This window comes from Taeniopygia guttata, chromosome 1, assembly GCF_048771995.1.
Source record: "Taeniopygia guttata chromosome 1, bTaeGut7.mat, whole genome shotgun sequence".
NCBI lineage: Eukaryota > Metazoa > Chordata > Aves > Passeriformes > Estrildidae > Taeniopygia > Taeniopygia guttata.
In genome coordinates this window covers 21,344,004-21,359,640 of record NC_133024.1, presented here as the reverse complement: position 1 = coordinate 21,359,640, position 15,637 = coordinate 21,344,004, and the positions used below count along the sequence as shown (strand labels likewise).

The window sequence follows — 15,637 nt, the reverse complement described above, 5'->3', positions numbered from 1 at the left end:
GTGTTTAATTTCACTTTCCTACCACTTTCAAACTTCATAACCTTTCAACTTAACTGGTACTGCTGCTGATTTCCAGCTGGGTGGTAAATTACCTGTTGCAAAACCTATTTCACTCAGTGAATTGATATGACTGCACTGATTTAATTGTGAGAAGGAACAAGCAGATTCTAAAGAATCTATGGTTTAAGACAGTCCTTAACAGAGACTGAGCTAAAGGAGTATGATCCTTCCCATCTCAGACAGGCAGGCATGGGGTAACCTGACTCTAGATCCCTAGAATTTTTTTCCAAAGTTTGTGTCATATGCTTTCCCTTCCAAAACTCCAAGCAGATCTGTCATGTGAAGAAAGTCTGAGCAGCTGGCTCCAGCTTACATTAATTCCCTCAGAAGTTTTCAGGAATCAGGAAGAGCCTGCAGGTTCTACAAGCCAGAACTGGCTCAGGCTATAAGGAAAGAAAACAAGAGATTCACAAAAGAGCCAAAGGAGCCCAGTTTCATAAAAAGAAACAAAGAGAGGGAGAAGCTTAGGACACACAATTTCAGTGTCTACCTGCTGCTCTTCATACATCTGTTCCAAAGCAGAGAAACAAGAACTTGCCTTGGCACAGCCAGCTCTGAGGTGTGAACAGTCCACTTTCCCCTCCCTTCTTCATCTCTACAGCCATCAAGTTCTAACACAGCGTAGCCCTGTTTTATTTACCACAAAACCAATTCATCCAGCATGCTAGGGCTCTCTCCCACTCTCCTTAGGAAGCAGAAGAGAGGTCTCACTGCCCAGAACATTTCTGCAACATTCAGCCAAGCATTTTGTATGTCCACTAATTTCTTTTCCCTTGAATTTGTTCGTGTCCTTGTGCTCAACTTTACATAGCAGCTTGCCTTCATGATGGTCTAACAGTTGTCATCACTTAACTGAGCTCAGCAGAATTTCTTATTTTATTGTTTTTCACAAATCAGCCTTCACAGTTTAGCTGTCAATAGCTCCACATTGGAAACCACAGTTACTTCTGCAGTGTAGCAGTTTTTTCTTCACTTTTCATCTCGACATTAATCTTTCCTACAGGAAGAGCACCACAAATATTTGAGTGACTCAGTCTGCTGCTTCTATCAAGAATACATGTCCTCTGCAGCTCCTAACACTGGTGCACGAAGCCCACTCCATCTGTTGAGATCATAGGGCAGGCTGCAACAAGAGACACAGCCATCTGTGCTAATCAGAATCCCTTACAAGGTTACTCCCACCTGGGAAGGAAGGAAATAGCAGGCAGGCATAGAATAATACACTTTACCCCTGCTACTCTGGACAGAGACCAAATTGGATTACAATGATCTGCCAGCATAAAGTCAGCCTGAAGTTTAATTTACCTAACAATCTAGGCACAAACTCCACTGAAGGAAAAGACCCAGCTGTGTGTGAATTTGGGTTCCAATTCTGAACACTGAACAACTTTATGTAAGTAACCTAGAAAACACAATTTGAAAACAAAATTCTGTACTTAGCAGGACAGCAGTAATGAATCATTAGCACCAGTGACAAGCCCTGCACCAGCAGAGCTTTGAGCTGGTGCCAAAGACAAACTTAATGTCACTTAACACATTAAAGTTTGCTGTGCTCACTCATATACAACAACCAACATAAAAGCACATTAGTCCTTCACTGTAGTTTTTAGACACTACTGCAAGTCAGATAATTTACTAAACTGTATGCATCCCTCCTTCAGGTTAAAACAGACAAGTCACAGCTGCTTCTAGAGGCAATAGCACACAAGAGTGCACTGTATCCTGTCATAGCATCCCATCTGCTTTGATTTTCCTGTTCAGAAATGGTGACATGTGGCTGTGATAAAAGATCAGCCTGATCCTGCAACTCATGCTCTGGGTCTGCAGCAGGAGATTAAGCTCTTCATGACTGTATGTGCATTTCTGATTGGCAGAGAAGGACATGTTGGATGGGATTGCTGACCTGCCAGGTAGAGGAGCGGTCTCAGATGGATTCCCGAATATTACTGCAAACTAAACAGCAAAAAGGTCACACAAGTTGACAGTTGACATTATCATGGAGAAGTAGAATTTAGAAATAACAACAGGCAGCACAGGCCTGACCAAGACTCAGCTTGGCTTGTCATGGCATATGTACAGGATCCACCAGGAAACCCCACCTCCACTATGAGGAAGATGCAGATGAGTTTCCTGAGAAAGCTGTGGTTTTGACATATCTAATCTTCCCTTCAGCTCACGAAGGCAGCAGTTGGAATCAGCAGCAGCTGCAGTGAAACCAAAGGGACTGACTCAATGACTATACCAGTAGAGATCAGCAGCTATAACAGAACAAGCAGGGATATGTGGGAGGGGCTTTGGAAGAGGGGCCCCCCACCTTGCCTTGGGAGGCGACAGATGTATAACTTCCCGCCTCCCCTGTTGTCAATCTTTTGTTGTCCCTTCCCCTCAGCCCTGTCCATCATTATGTATTCCTTCCCCCAGTTCTAGAAAGTTCTGTCTTCCTTGTCTCCCCATTGGTTCCTTCCCTGAAACCACTCCCTCTCCTTACCCCCATTGGTTGCTACCCTCTCACTTACCCTCTGCTCCACCCCTGGATCCTTCCCTCATTGGTTGTATCCTACCCCGACCCTCCTACCCAGCCACAGTTATATTCTCCACTCCGCCCCTTGTTCGTGGCTCTCGGAGCTAGCTACCCTCCTGAGTGGTTGTCTTCCTTTGCTCCCCGCCTCACCTACCCTCCTGCAAACCCTCAGGAATAAAGCTGCTCGTGAGACATCCCGCCTTGGTGGAAGCTCTTTATTTAACAGCTATCCGGCTCTCGGAGGACCTCACCCTGTGGCAAGCCAAGTGGCCACAGGACCCCAGGGCCTCAACTGGCGCCCGAACAGGCTGACCCCTCCCAGGAGTCAGCCTCAGAGCATCTCCTCTCTCCTGCTTCGACTCTGTGATTCGGCGGCAAGAGGATCCCAAGCGCTGTTCCTGCATCAGTGCCAAGAGCAGCTGCGCTTTGTTGAAGAAGACCTTCTGCCTCGTGGGCTGTGGACACCCTGTGGACTAGAATTAGCAGCTTCGGGGAAGCTCCCTCACCCACAGGACCCGCAGCGCTTCCACCACCCCTGGTCTCTTCTTTTCAACGGTGGTCCTTTTCTGGTGAGTCTCCTCATGCCCTGTCTGGCACCTGATCCCGTCTCTTTCCTTTCATTTCCTCCTTTGCCTCCTTGGGGACACATTTTATTTTGCAGCGAGAATGGGTAATCGCCTTTCTCCTGCTTGGAGGGATTTTTACTCCCACATTAAATCATCCCTCATTTTGGGGAACATTTCATTTAAAAAAGGGGAGTTAAAAGCTTTAGTTAATCTTATTTTCGATCATTTTCCTGATACTTCTCAGGACGATTTTAATTCTGTTCAGTTTTGGGGAAAAGTTGGGAGGTTGTTGTATGATTTACAGGTCAAGGGGAATTTTAGGGTGGGTCGTTTCTTTCCACTTTTTCATTCTATTTTTACTCTATTTAAACAGAAAGGGGAAAGTTGGGTCCCCAGTTCTCCTACCCCTCGTACCGCCCTCCCCATTCCTAACCCTGTTTCCCCTAAGGGTGGGTCGGGTGGCAGACCCTGCCACAACCAGGCACAGGGCTGCCACCATCTCCCTGCTGCCCCCCGTCCCACTCTGTCCTCTTTTCATCCTGGGACTAGCCACCCCAGCCCGAACCTCTCCGCACCCCAAAACCCTCAGGCCCCTGTTCCTAGTTTAAGACCATGTTGTTCAATTCCCAATTTGTGCCTGCACGGCACACAAGATGGTGCCGACCGCATGGCCGAGCAGCCCGCCAAAGACCTTCAAAATGGCACCTCTTCACTTCCCTGCCCCCTCTCGGTTCCCGCCACTTCCCCATTGACCCCTCCTCCGTCGAGTGCCACCCCTGCGTCGGGTCCCACCCCCGCGACAGTGTCAATGGTGTCATCGTCGGGACCCGCCCCTTCCGTTCCCATGGCCACACCCCTGGGTGGGCCCCCGGTGGGAGGGACCAGCCTACAGGAAGGCCACGCCCCTGTGGGTGGGAACCCCCTGCCAGAAGGCCCTCACCTGTCCTGCCTCATCCTTGGAAGAGGATGAGGACAGTGACAGCCCCTGATCCACACCTAGGTCGGGAGGCGGGTGGGCCCGGATCAGAACAGAGGCCATCAAAGATGGGGATTTGGACTTTGCAAAAGTCCTTGGGCACTTTGCGGCACCAGTGGTGAGGGTGAGGGGAGAGCGGCTGAGGTGGGAACAAATACCATATGTGGAGGTGAAGGAATTAAGAAAGGCTGCCAAAGACTATGGGAGGGATTCTCCCTTCTTTAAAAATGTGTTGGACTTGACTTTTTCGGGGCACACGCTGGTACAACACGATCTCAAATACATTGCCAAGTCCCTATTTACCCCCACCGAACTTCTCCTTTGGGAGATACAATGGAAGAAGCTTCTGAAGCCTCTTCTCAAGAAGCACAATCTGGCAGAGGTACTCAGTGAAAGGGAGGAGGGGCTTGAGGCTCTGGTGGGGGAAGGCGAGTTTGCCCAGCTGGAAGACCAGATTATGCTCCCGGTGGACCTCCTAAATGACATCAGGGAGGCAGGCAGACTCGCCCTTCTGAAGATCCCGGATGGCAAGACCCCCCCTCCAGAGCTTCTCAACCATCATGCAAGGCCCCAAGGAATCTTTTATAAAATTTGTCGACCGTCTTAAGGAGGCAATCGATTAGCAGATCGGACACCCAGCGGCAAGGGAGGAGCTCCTGCACAAAATGGCACTCACCAACTCCATGGCCGAGACAAAGAAGATTCTAAGGACACTACCTCAGGACCCCGAGCCCACCATTGCACAAATGGTGGAGGCCTGCACCAAGGCAACATCTACTGAGGCCACTGTCGCCATGGCCGTAAGTACGGGGATCGGGGAGGCCATGCTCAATCTTAACACCATGCGCTGCTTCGGGCGTGGCCAGATGGGCCACATACAAGCTAACTGCCCTCACTGGCCCCCGGAACAGCTATATCACTCATACGGTCCCTCCCCAAGACCACCACCCAGGAACCCTTTCTCGCATTACCAGCAGGCGGGAAATGGGCCACGGAGTGCGAGGAGAGGCCGCACGAGGACACCAAATGGCCCTTCTCAGCGCCCTTCTCAGCCTCCCCATCATCCGGGAGGACCAGTGGCCCGCGGGACAGTTCTGGAGGATTGGCGGAGCCACAACGACGGACTTTGCCTCCTCCGGAGAACAGCCAATTTAGATCCAGGCAACCGCCAGGTCCTCAAGAGCTCCATCACCATCACTTTCAAGGATGAGGACCTGGTGAGAGTTCCTGCAGGGTTCCTGGAGCCCCCTTACGGCGGCGGCGAGGCGACAATGCTTCTCCTTGGTGACAGCAGGCACACCCCGGACAGAATTTCCATCCTACCAAAGGTGGTGTGCTTTCAGCCGGGGTCCGAGGTCACCATCTCAGTCATGTGCCATGACTCTCTGTCATGGTTTGACACGGGAAGAGAATTTTTTTTTAGAAGGAAGAGGTTCATCCAGTCAGGGGTCAGGTTTAGATACTGACACTTGGGGTGACCAATTGAAGGTGGACACGCCTCTGAGAACACAGAGGGGTTAAAAGCGGAATTCCCAGGAGGACTCGTCCTTCTTTGGTTCCGGTCACCGCATGGTACGGACCTTCCCCCTCCCCAGCCCGGGCTGGGTGGGGGAGGGGAGCCATGCGGCCTGTGGAGGTAGGCCCAAGGGTGGAGGGGCTGCAACCAGACCTGGCCCCCTGCAGATGGAAGGGTGGAGAAATCTGGGATGTCTCCGTTCCCCCCAGAGTCTCTCTCTCTCCCAAGAGAGAAAAAGAGACGGCGGTGGTTTTATCGCAGTTCGCCGCAGGGAAGGAGAAGAGCGGGGGGGCCGCAAGGTGCCCAGCCGGGCTGTGGGAGCTGGAGCCTGGGCAGCGAGCCATCCTTGGGAGTTGGGACTTTTAACCCTTCCTGAGAAATGAAAGCTTTGTGAAATTTTCTCCTCCTTGGTTTGAAAAAAGAGAGGAAGAGAGACAGCCTGAAACCTCAGATGTTCAGAGAAGAAGGTTGGGGGCAGATGATAGAGTGGCTTTTGGCTGGACTCTGCTTGTTTACCATAGACTGAACCACTCTTTCTTTCAAGAGGGACTGCATTTTAGGGGGATGCATTGGTGAGCCAAGAGTCCTTCTGCAGCAACTACCAGTTTTGGAGTGGACAGAGAGAGAGCTGAGGAGGGTGTGAGGATGCCCTCCACCTTCAGGAAGAAGAGAAGGCGATCTCTGTCTTTTGGACCCTCGGCCCCAGGGGAAAATGGGGGGGGGACTCTAGTCCCAAATTGTGATACTGGACTGTTGTTCCTGGTGGTCCTTGGCAAAGCATCCTTAAAGGGGCCCTATAAGCAGTCTCTGTCCATGCCCGGTGGTGAGAGCACTGTGACATGGAGAGGAGAGTGTCACACTGGCCGGTGTGTCTGGGCAGTGCCACGTGTGACATTGGAAACACAAGAGGTGGCGGTTGTGTTTCCTGGGGGTCTATGGTTGCAAGGGGGACTCCTCTCTTCCCCGATGGACTCAGTATTGAATATATTGAAGGGTGAAAACTGGATTAAGGATCCAAATGGGTCTCGCTGGGGTTTGGTGGAGTTGGGTGGAGGGAGGAGAAATGTTTTGGAAGGTTTTCATTTCGAATTTTGTGTGTTTTTTTTTTCTTTCCTTTCTTTTCCTTTTATAGTAGTAGTAGTAGTAGTGTAATAAAGCTTTTTCCTTTGTTATTAAGTTTGGCCTGCTTTGCTCTGTTCTTGATCACATTTCACAGCATTTGATTGGTAAGTTGTATTTTCATGGGGCGCTGGCATTGTGCCAGCGTCAAACCATGACACTCTCCTTACACATTGCACAAGGGGCTCCCCTTCACCTTACTCTACCTGTTGGACTCTGCCGACACTACTGGACAGGACAAGGAGGAGGACAAATACATCTTTCTCACGAAAAATGTATGCAAAGAAAGACCAATTATTGAAACAACTCTATCTTTACAGGGAAAGTTGGTTACCCTTAACCTGATGTCAGACACCGGGGCAGACATCACCATTGTTCCCCGGTCAAAGTGGCCCCGCAACTGAGAGTTGGTGCCCCCTTGTGGCACAATCTGTGGAGTGGGAGGATCTGTCAACTCAATGCGCAGCAAGCACTTGGTAAGTGTGGAGGGCCCTGAGGGACAAATAGCCACAATCCAGCCTTTTGTTGTTTCTTCAAATATCATGTTATTAGGCAGGGACGTTTTGTCCCAGTGGGGTGCCTGCCTTGATATCCCTAGCCTTGCGTGGGATTTTTAGTGTGGGCCACTGCAGAGTGCACCTCCCCACTGTTGAATTGGAAAACCGATGTTCCGGTGTGGGTGGATCAGTGGCCCCTTGTGGAGGAAAAATTAAGAGCGCTCAACGAATTAGTAGAGGACCAGGTGCGCCTGGGGCATTTAATACCCTCCACCAGCCCCTGGAACACCCCTGTCTTTGCCATTAAAAAACCTGGCAAGGACAAGTGGCGCTTGCTCTAAGACCTGCGCAGGGTTAATGACGTCATCGAAGACATGGGCCCCCTACAGCCTGGCCTTCCCTCACCCTCCATGCTTCCCCGGGATTGGCAGCTCACAGTCATAGACATCAAGGACTGCTTTTTTAATATCCTACTTTATCCCGGTAATGCCCCCAGGTTCGCATTCTCCGTCCTGTCCATCAATTGGGCGGAGCCCTACAAGAGGTATCAGTGGACCACTTTGCCCCAGGGAATGAAAAATTCCCTGGTGCTCTGCCACCTTCGTGGCTCAGGTTCTATCACCGGTCCGCCGACTTTTCCCTGAGGCCATCATCCTTCACTATATGGATGATGTGCTTGTTTGTGCTGCTACCACCAACTACCTCAACACAGTGCTCTCAAAGTCTGTTCAAGCCATCAAGGCTGTGGGCTTCCAGATTGCGGAAGAGAAGATTCAACTGTCAGCACCGTGGAAGTATTTGGGCTTCGTCATCACAGGAAGGACCGTCGCGCCCCAGTCCATGACCATCAAGGACAACCCACGGACCCTGCGGGATCTTCAGCAGATCTGCGGTACCATCACGTGGATCCGACCTCTCCTGGGACTCACCACAGAGGAGGTGGCGCCTCTCTTCAACCTCCTGCGAGGAGACAGCGACCTGGCTTCTCCGCGCGAGCTGAAACCCGCTGCAAAGGGAACCCTGGAGAGAGTCGCTGAGGCCATCAGATCCCGTCAGGTGCACCGTGTGGACCGGCTCCTTCCCATTACCCTCGCCATCTTTGGTAAGTGCCCAAACTTCCACGGCCTGCTCTTCCAATGGGATGCTGAGCGGAGGGACCAACTCCTCATCATCGAGTGGCTGTTCCTTCCGCACCAGACCCCCAAGACAGTCTCCACACTCGCAGAATTGATGGCCAGACTAATCATTAAAGCCAGACAATGCCTCCGGACCCTCGCAGGGTGTGATCCGGCGTGCATTTATTTACCTTTAAATTTGGAACAATTGGAGTCATTATTAAAAACAAATGAAAATCTACAAATTTCACTTGACAGCTATCCTGGCCAAATTTCGATCCACTATCCTAAACACAAGCTGTTTAAGGATACTCTGTATTTGGCCTCAAAATCATACAAAAGCAAAACACCTATTAAGGATGCTCTCATGGTGTTCACTAATGGGTTGGGAAAATCCCACAAATCAGTGATCACGTGGAAGGACCCGGAGAGTCAGAAGTGGGAGTCTGACATCCAAATTGTTGAGGGTTCCCCCCAGATCGCAGAACTTGCTGTGGTCATGAGAGCATTCAAAAAATTTCAGCAACCTTTTAACTTGGTAACCGATTCAGCGTACATTGCCGGGATAGCAGAGCGGGCAGAACATGCCATGCTCAAAGAAATTCAGAATAAAAAAATGTTCCAGTTGCTCACGGAATTAATTTGGCTGATCTCCCACCGGGAGCAACTATACCACATAATACACGTCCGGGCTCACACAGACCTGCCAGGAGCCATCGCAGAGGGAAATCAGATGGCTGACCAACTTGCCATGGTTGCACACCACATTGCACCTGCACTTTTGAACACTTTACCGGACATATTTGCACAGGTGAGGCTCAGCCACGCCTTTTTTCATCAGAACGCACCTGCCCTTGCTAGGCAGTTCAAGATCTCCAAAGAACAGGCTAAGGCCATTCTTGCCACTTGCCCCAGCTGTCAGTCCCTTGCCCTTCCACCTGTGGCAACAGGGGTAAATCCCCGGGGACTGGGAGCATTGGAGCTCTGGCAAACGGATGTGACTCATTACCATGCCTTCGGACGCATCAAATATATCCATGTGTCCATAGACACATTTTCCGGGGCTGTTTTTGCATCCCTCCATAGGGGGGAAAAAACCAAGGATGCAATAAAACACCTTTTTATGGCATTTGCTACTTTTGGAGTCCCCAAAGCCATAAAAACAGACAATGGACCGGGACTCACATCCAAACGGTTTGAGGAATTTTTAAAGCAATGGGGTATCATACATGTTACAGGCATCCCCCACAACCCTACTGGACAAGTGATCGTAGAGCGCTCCCACAAGGAGATCAAAAGGCTTCTAGACCAACAGCATGATTCGACCCTGGCCATGACGCCAGTGGAAAGACTGTGTAAAGCACTTTATGTGATGAACTTTTTAAACTGCTCTGACCGGGAGCCGAATCCGCCTGTCCTCAGGCATTCCCACAACAACACTTGAGCACTTTTGCAGGAGCGCCTGCCCATCCTCGTTAGGGACCCGGGATCCCGAACTATATCAGGGCCATACCCATTAATAACTTGGGGGAGATGGTATGCATGTGTCTCCACAGCCCAAGGCCCCAGATGGATCCCGGGGAAGTACATGAAGACTTTCCTAGAAGATACCACCACAGCAGACCCCCCAGCGCAGAACAACCCCGAGACTGCGTTCCCCACAACACCGAATGACGCAGTCGCCTGGCGTAGAAGGAAGAAGAAGAGGACCGGGAGACGCCCCAGCTTGGTGTCCCGAGTCCTGATTTCTCGGAGATACCTGCCCCCACCAGCTCAGACACTCCCTAATACCCCATCCCCTACTGTCCCATTTCCTCTACCCTCCTACCTCACCTGTTTACCCTTTACCCCTCTGCCCTAAACTATTTTATTTTATTTTAACCGAAGGAGGGAGCTGGGAGGGGAGGGAACCAAACTGTTTCAATTACTTACATTTCTTTTATTCTGTTAGAATGAGGATAGCTGCCCGTATGACACCCGCCCAGATGGAACAACCAAAAGTGCCCCACTGCATCCAGCTGACCGCCGCCACAATCTTCACCACCATCCTGTGGCTACCAACGGCGGACAGCTGGATTGTTCCACAACCGAAGGAGAACGTCTGGATCACGCTAGCGAAGTCCTTGCAACAAGACAACTTCTGCTTGGCCATTGGCAATGTGGACAACCCCTTGTCCACATGCCTGGTGGGGGTCCCTCTAGTTGCCGACGACTGGCCCATATCCAATTCTGACCTGCTCCGAACCATGGGTAAGAGACCTAACCCGGTCGACGCTTGGGACGAGTGGACCAAAACTTTGCCAAATAGTAAAGAGGAACCCCAGGAATTGGACCTGCTGGGGTCCTCACACACAAGATATTGTGTTAAATTCTACTTCAGAAGGCCAAGTCAAAATTGGCATGGAATTGACTTGGCCAAAAACACATATCGCAAGGATGTCACCCCCTTGAGTAAAAAATACAATAGCCTGACCTGGTGCAATTACACCAGCCAGGTCATTTCGGTATCTTCCACTCGTCCTAAGGTGTTGTCCAGGGGAATGTTTCTTATCTGTGGGGACAGAGTATGGTCAGGAATTCCGTCTCAGCTCCAGGGAGGGCCATGCAGCCTTGGCAGGCTTGCTACCCTCACTCCAAACAGGACTCAAATTCTTAATTGGCAGAAAGAAAGACAATTGGCTCGCACTAAAAGATCATACTCTCAATTTGATGAAAATTGTGACTCGGAAATTTACAATTGGGGCAAAACTAAGAGGGTCGCTGCTTCCATTTTCTTACCCTGGTACGCAGCAGCTAAGGCCCTCGATGAGCTTTCTCACCTGGAGTGTTGGATTATCAAGCATGCCAACGCCTCGTCTGCCGCTCTCTCTGATCTCTTGGCAGACGAGCAAACCACCAGGCACGCCACCCTTCAAAATAGAGCAGACTTCCTTCTGCTCGCCCATGGCCACAGCTGCGAGGACTTCGAAGGACTGTGTTGTTTTAACCTAACATCCAGAAGCACTTCCATCCAAGCAAACATCAAGCGGATCCAGATGCAAGTACAAGACATAAAAACTGAAACCTCGGCTGTGGACCCTGTCAACAAACGGCTTTCACAGTGGGGCATTCCCGGGTGGGCAGCCTCCATTCTCAAAGGACTCATTTGGATTTTTGTTATTATCATCATCATCTCCATTGCCCTCACCCTCTTCAAAAAGACTCTGATGAAAACTTTGGGGGATGGTTATTTAATAAACAAAAATGGGGGAGATGTGGGAGGGGGTTTGGAAGAGGGGCCTCCCACCTTGCCTTGGGAGGCGACAGATGTATAACTTCCCGCCTCCCCTGTTGTCAATCTTTTGTTGTCTCTTCCCCTCAGCCCTGTCCATCATTATGTATTCCTTCCCCCAGTTCTAGAAAGTTCTGTCTTCCTTGTCTCCCCATTGGTTCCTTCCCTGAAACCACTCCCTCTCTACTGCGTCTCCCCCTCAAATCCACGGGTCAGATTCCCTGGGGAGCCCGGTCAGCTGGGCAGTTGGGGTGAGGCGGGCAAAGGGAAGTGTTTCTCCTTGAATCCCGGAGGGCCTGGAGAAGCCCCACATGAGTCCAAAGACGAGCTAGTCCCACAGGCGAAGAAAGAGGTGCTCTCCCTTCAGGATTAGTTCCAAAGTTTTAATGTCACCTCGAAGGAGTCCCGAGCAAGAGAGGGCGTGTCCCCACCCAGACCAGCCAGATATAGGGGGCGGGGAAAACCTGAACAGCCAATGGGGGAAGAACATGGGAGTGGCTCTCTGGGGGCAAGGCCTCAGAGTGACCACTGAGGAGGGGGTGGGGGAGGAGTCCCAGCCAGGGTCCAGTTACCTGGTGACCCTGGGAGAAGGGTCTGGACAAAGGGGAGTGGTCAGCAGGTGATGGACACATCACCTGGGAGGAGACAGGGGGATGGGTTGGGGTTTGATGGACATACAGGTGCTGATGGGAAAGCTGGGATGAACCAAACAGATACAATGAGGGGATACACAGTGCAAACACAACTCTACACCTCTCCTTACCCCCATTGGTTGCTACCCTCTCACTTACCCTCTGCTCCACCCCTGGATCCTTCCCTCATTGGTTGTATCCTACCCCGACCCTCTTACCCAGCCACAGTTATATTCTCCACTCCGCCCCTTGTTCGTGGCTCTCGGAGTTAGCTACCCTCCTGAGTGCTTGTCTTCCTTCGCTCCCCGCCTCACCTACCCTCCTGCAAACCCTCAGGAATTAAGCTGCTCGTGAGACATCCCACCTTGGTGGAAGCTCTTTATTTAACAGCTATCCGGCTCTCAGAGGACCTGACCCTGTGGCAAGCCAGGTGGTCACAGGACCCCAGGGCCTCAGGGACAGACTGGCAGCATCAGATTGATAACCTTAGGGTGCTATGGACAATAAGCGTTCATGTGGGTTTGAGGTGAAACTAGACAAATTCAAAGAAACAAGGATTACTAGGATACATATAAACCATTAGCAGGTCTGAGACAGTATCCCTGGGAAAGTTCCACCCATGATGGAGCTGTGGTCCTGTACTTCCCCTGCAATTCACTGTTACTCATTGTCAGAAACACGTATGAAGTTAGGTGGGAATTTGACTTTGTACAAAATATTCCTATATTCTGTCAGATTTGGTCTTCAGATATTCAGTATATGCTCAGCTGATATGCAGAGCAGCCTGTACACTAGAGACAGAAAAGCTCCAAAGCTTCATGCCCCACTTAGCAGTGTGAACTCACAGTACCATCCATTCTGCATTACCACTACAGCACGCAGGAGAGGAATCAGACCCATCTGTACACAGGATGGTAGGATTTTATAGCTACCCCTTTTTCCCTATCACCAGCCTTAACACTGCATGGTTCACCCCTGCAAACCACTATCTGCTGTTGTTCTATACAGTCTTTCAGAATAATTCCCTTGTCTCACCTGTAACAAGGCCAGGACTTAAACATTTGTTTTTCTTTTTTTGTGCATGTGTTTGTTTTGTAACTTTATATTTAATTAGCCCTACAGCTTTTTCTGGCATTCAAAAGGCTTCCACATCCATAATAAAACAGACAGTATCTGATGTCAGTTCTGGACTTGGCTGGTTCAGTATAACTAAGCAATCATTCTGATTTCAGGCTCATTCTGTTAGCATAATTCTGCACCATTCAACAGTTTATTACATGAGGGTTTTTCCAAAATGGCCTCTGCATTCAGTAATTTCCACTAAGACTATCAATTGCCTCATAGCACTGAGATGAATTAAAGAGTTTGGATATGGCCATTTCATTGCCTTGTGAATAAGATCTAAAACAACTTCTGAAACTGATCCTGCATCCAAGGCCTGCAATTCTGCTGCCTGGAGAGTCTTTTACTGCATATAATATACATAACAAAGCTGAAACAAAGAGCCTTTGAAAGAGAAATGTGGTTTTACTCTTGGTTTCCAAAGTCACTGAGCCAAATAGACCAGACTCAAAAAAATAAAAAACTCCAAAAACAAAACATAAAAACCAAGGCACAAAAACATTCACCTACACTGCAGATAGCAAAATGACCAGAAAGACATCAGCTGTATAATTGCTGTTCTGGGTACTTTCCAAGTAAGAAATGATTCATAATGAAAGTGGAAGAAGAGGAAGAGCTACCTTCTTAACATTACTTACTTCAACAGTCCAGGTGCTACAAAATTAAAAATAGATAAAATGATACTTCCTCAGATACATCTGGAGTTAATCATTATAACTGGCACAACAACACCCAGAAGCTCACTTTCCCATCATGACTTTACAAAGTAGTGTACAAGACAAGCACACCCACTGCTTTGTTCAGGAAGGAAAGGTACCCAATTAAATGAATCAATGGATCTTGCAGAATACAGACAATTCCTAAATTGCAGAGGAATTTATGCAATTAGTGTGCTCTGAGTTGAGGCAGCATTGAATAACAGGAGTGCAGAAAAGTCCTTCCAGCTGCTTCAGCAAGACCTGCTAAGCATCTCTTTGTAGTTTTGATGCCATAACTCTGAAAGCAAATTCTAACCACAGCAAGTTCACAGTGGTTGTGCAAACTTACCACACTTGGATGCATCTGCAGGGGACCCTTTGGGTTTATAAAATTTATCAGCATTTTCATCAGTAATGCTATTTGCAAAGTATCATCCTTCAAGGATTATTCATCGCCCAGACCTGTTGGGAAGGATGGATAAATATAATTGCCTGGCAAAAGATTCACAATAGTACAGCCAGGATGAAAACAACCCCCCCTACTGGCTGGACAATGCCCTTGCCTACAGATAGGTCCAAAAGTCAAATGGACTGTTCCATCTCAACCCCCAAAATGTATGGTTCATCCACACCTGTAACCCTCCCCTGAAACATCAAATGTCCGTAACCCTATTGGCCCAAGTCTTGGCCCAGCCCACCTTGAAGCCCCCTGATAAGGGGCCTCCGAGGGGCCAAACGCTCTCTTGGAACTTCCTCCCTCCTCTTGGATACCCCCCCTCTGTTGGAACTTCCCCTCTCTTGGTTTTTCCCCCTCTTGGAACCCCTGCTCTTCCCATTGTCTCTCCCCTCCCCCATCACCTCAGGCCCTGCTACAGCAACTCGAGGCGGGATCTTTCACCATCCCTAATAAACCTTATCTTCTCAGAGCAACCAACAGAGATCTCTCGTCTGAATCCATCCAAACGTCCAGCATTTACTACTACAATCCATCCAGGAGTCCAGCATTTACTACACAGACTCGTTTACAAGACCTTCTAGAAATGTATGCTGGGTTTTTCATATCACATTTGCCAACTAATCCTTTCCTTTGGGCTTCTGAAGGTAAACACTAAGAGAAGAAGGAAATAAAAATATGCTTTACATGTAAAACAATAGATCTTGAAACACTTAAAAAACATTTATACATCTTACACAGCCTCCAACCATAAGATCAGGTACAAATTAGAAAGCATTTCCCACTGGGAAGTAACAGGAAACCAAAACAGAGAGAAGCCAAGCCTGAGATATGACAGAGCCCTGCTTTCTGTGTGACACATCAGGCTGCACTGCAGGTCAAGTGCCCAGGCTGCAAGCAGAGATGCAGGTGAGCTGGTGTCTACCACAGCACAGCTCTTACCTAGGGCACACAGAAGCTGCAGGAAGGTAACATAAGCAGGCATAAACATCTGCAGTAAGCCCCTGCAACTGTGCCTTCAGTGTTCAGGCTTCTCACATATGCCATTAGCCCTTCTACTTCACAAGCAGAAGGGCTGCAGCAAAATTCA

General features: G+C 49.5%; 1 long non-coding RNA gene across 1 annotated transcript in view; it reads right to left on the bottom strand.

Annotated features, from left to right (window-relative positions):
* The window catches only part of LOC140682462 (uncharacterized), a 155,391-nt gene extending 140,048 nt beyond the window's left edge, over positions 1 to 15,343 (bottom strand). Inside the window, exon 1 of the long non-coding RNA XR_012054246.1 lies at positions 14,443 to 15,343. This is a non-coding gene — a long non-coding RNA (uncharacterized lncRNA). The remainder of the gene's footprint in view (positions 1 to 14,442) is intronic.
* Between the last annotated feature and the right edge of the window lie 294 nt (positions 15,344 to 15,637).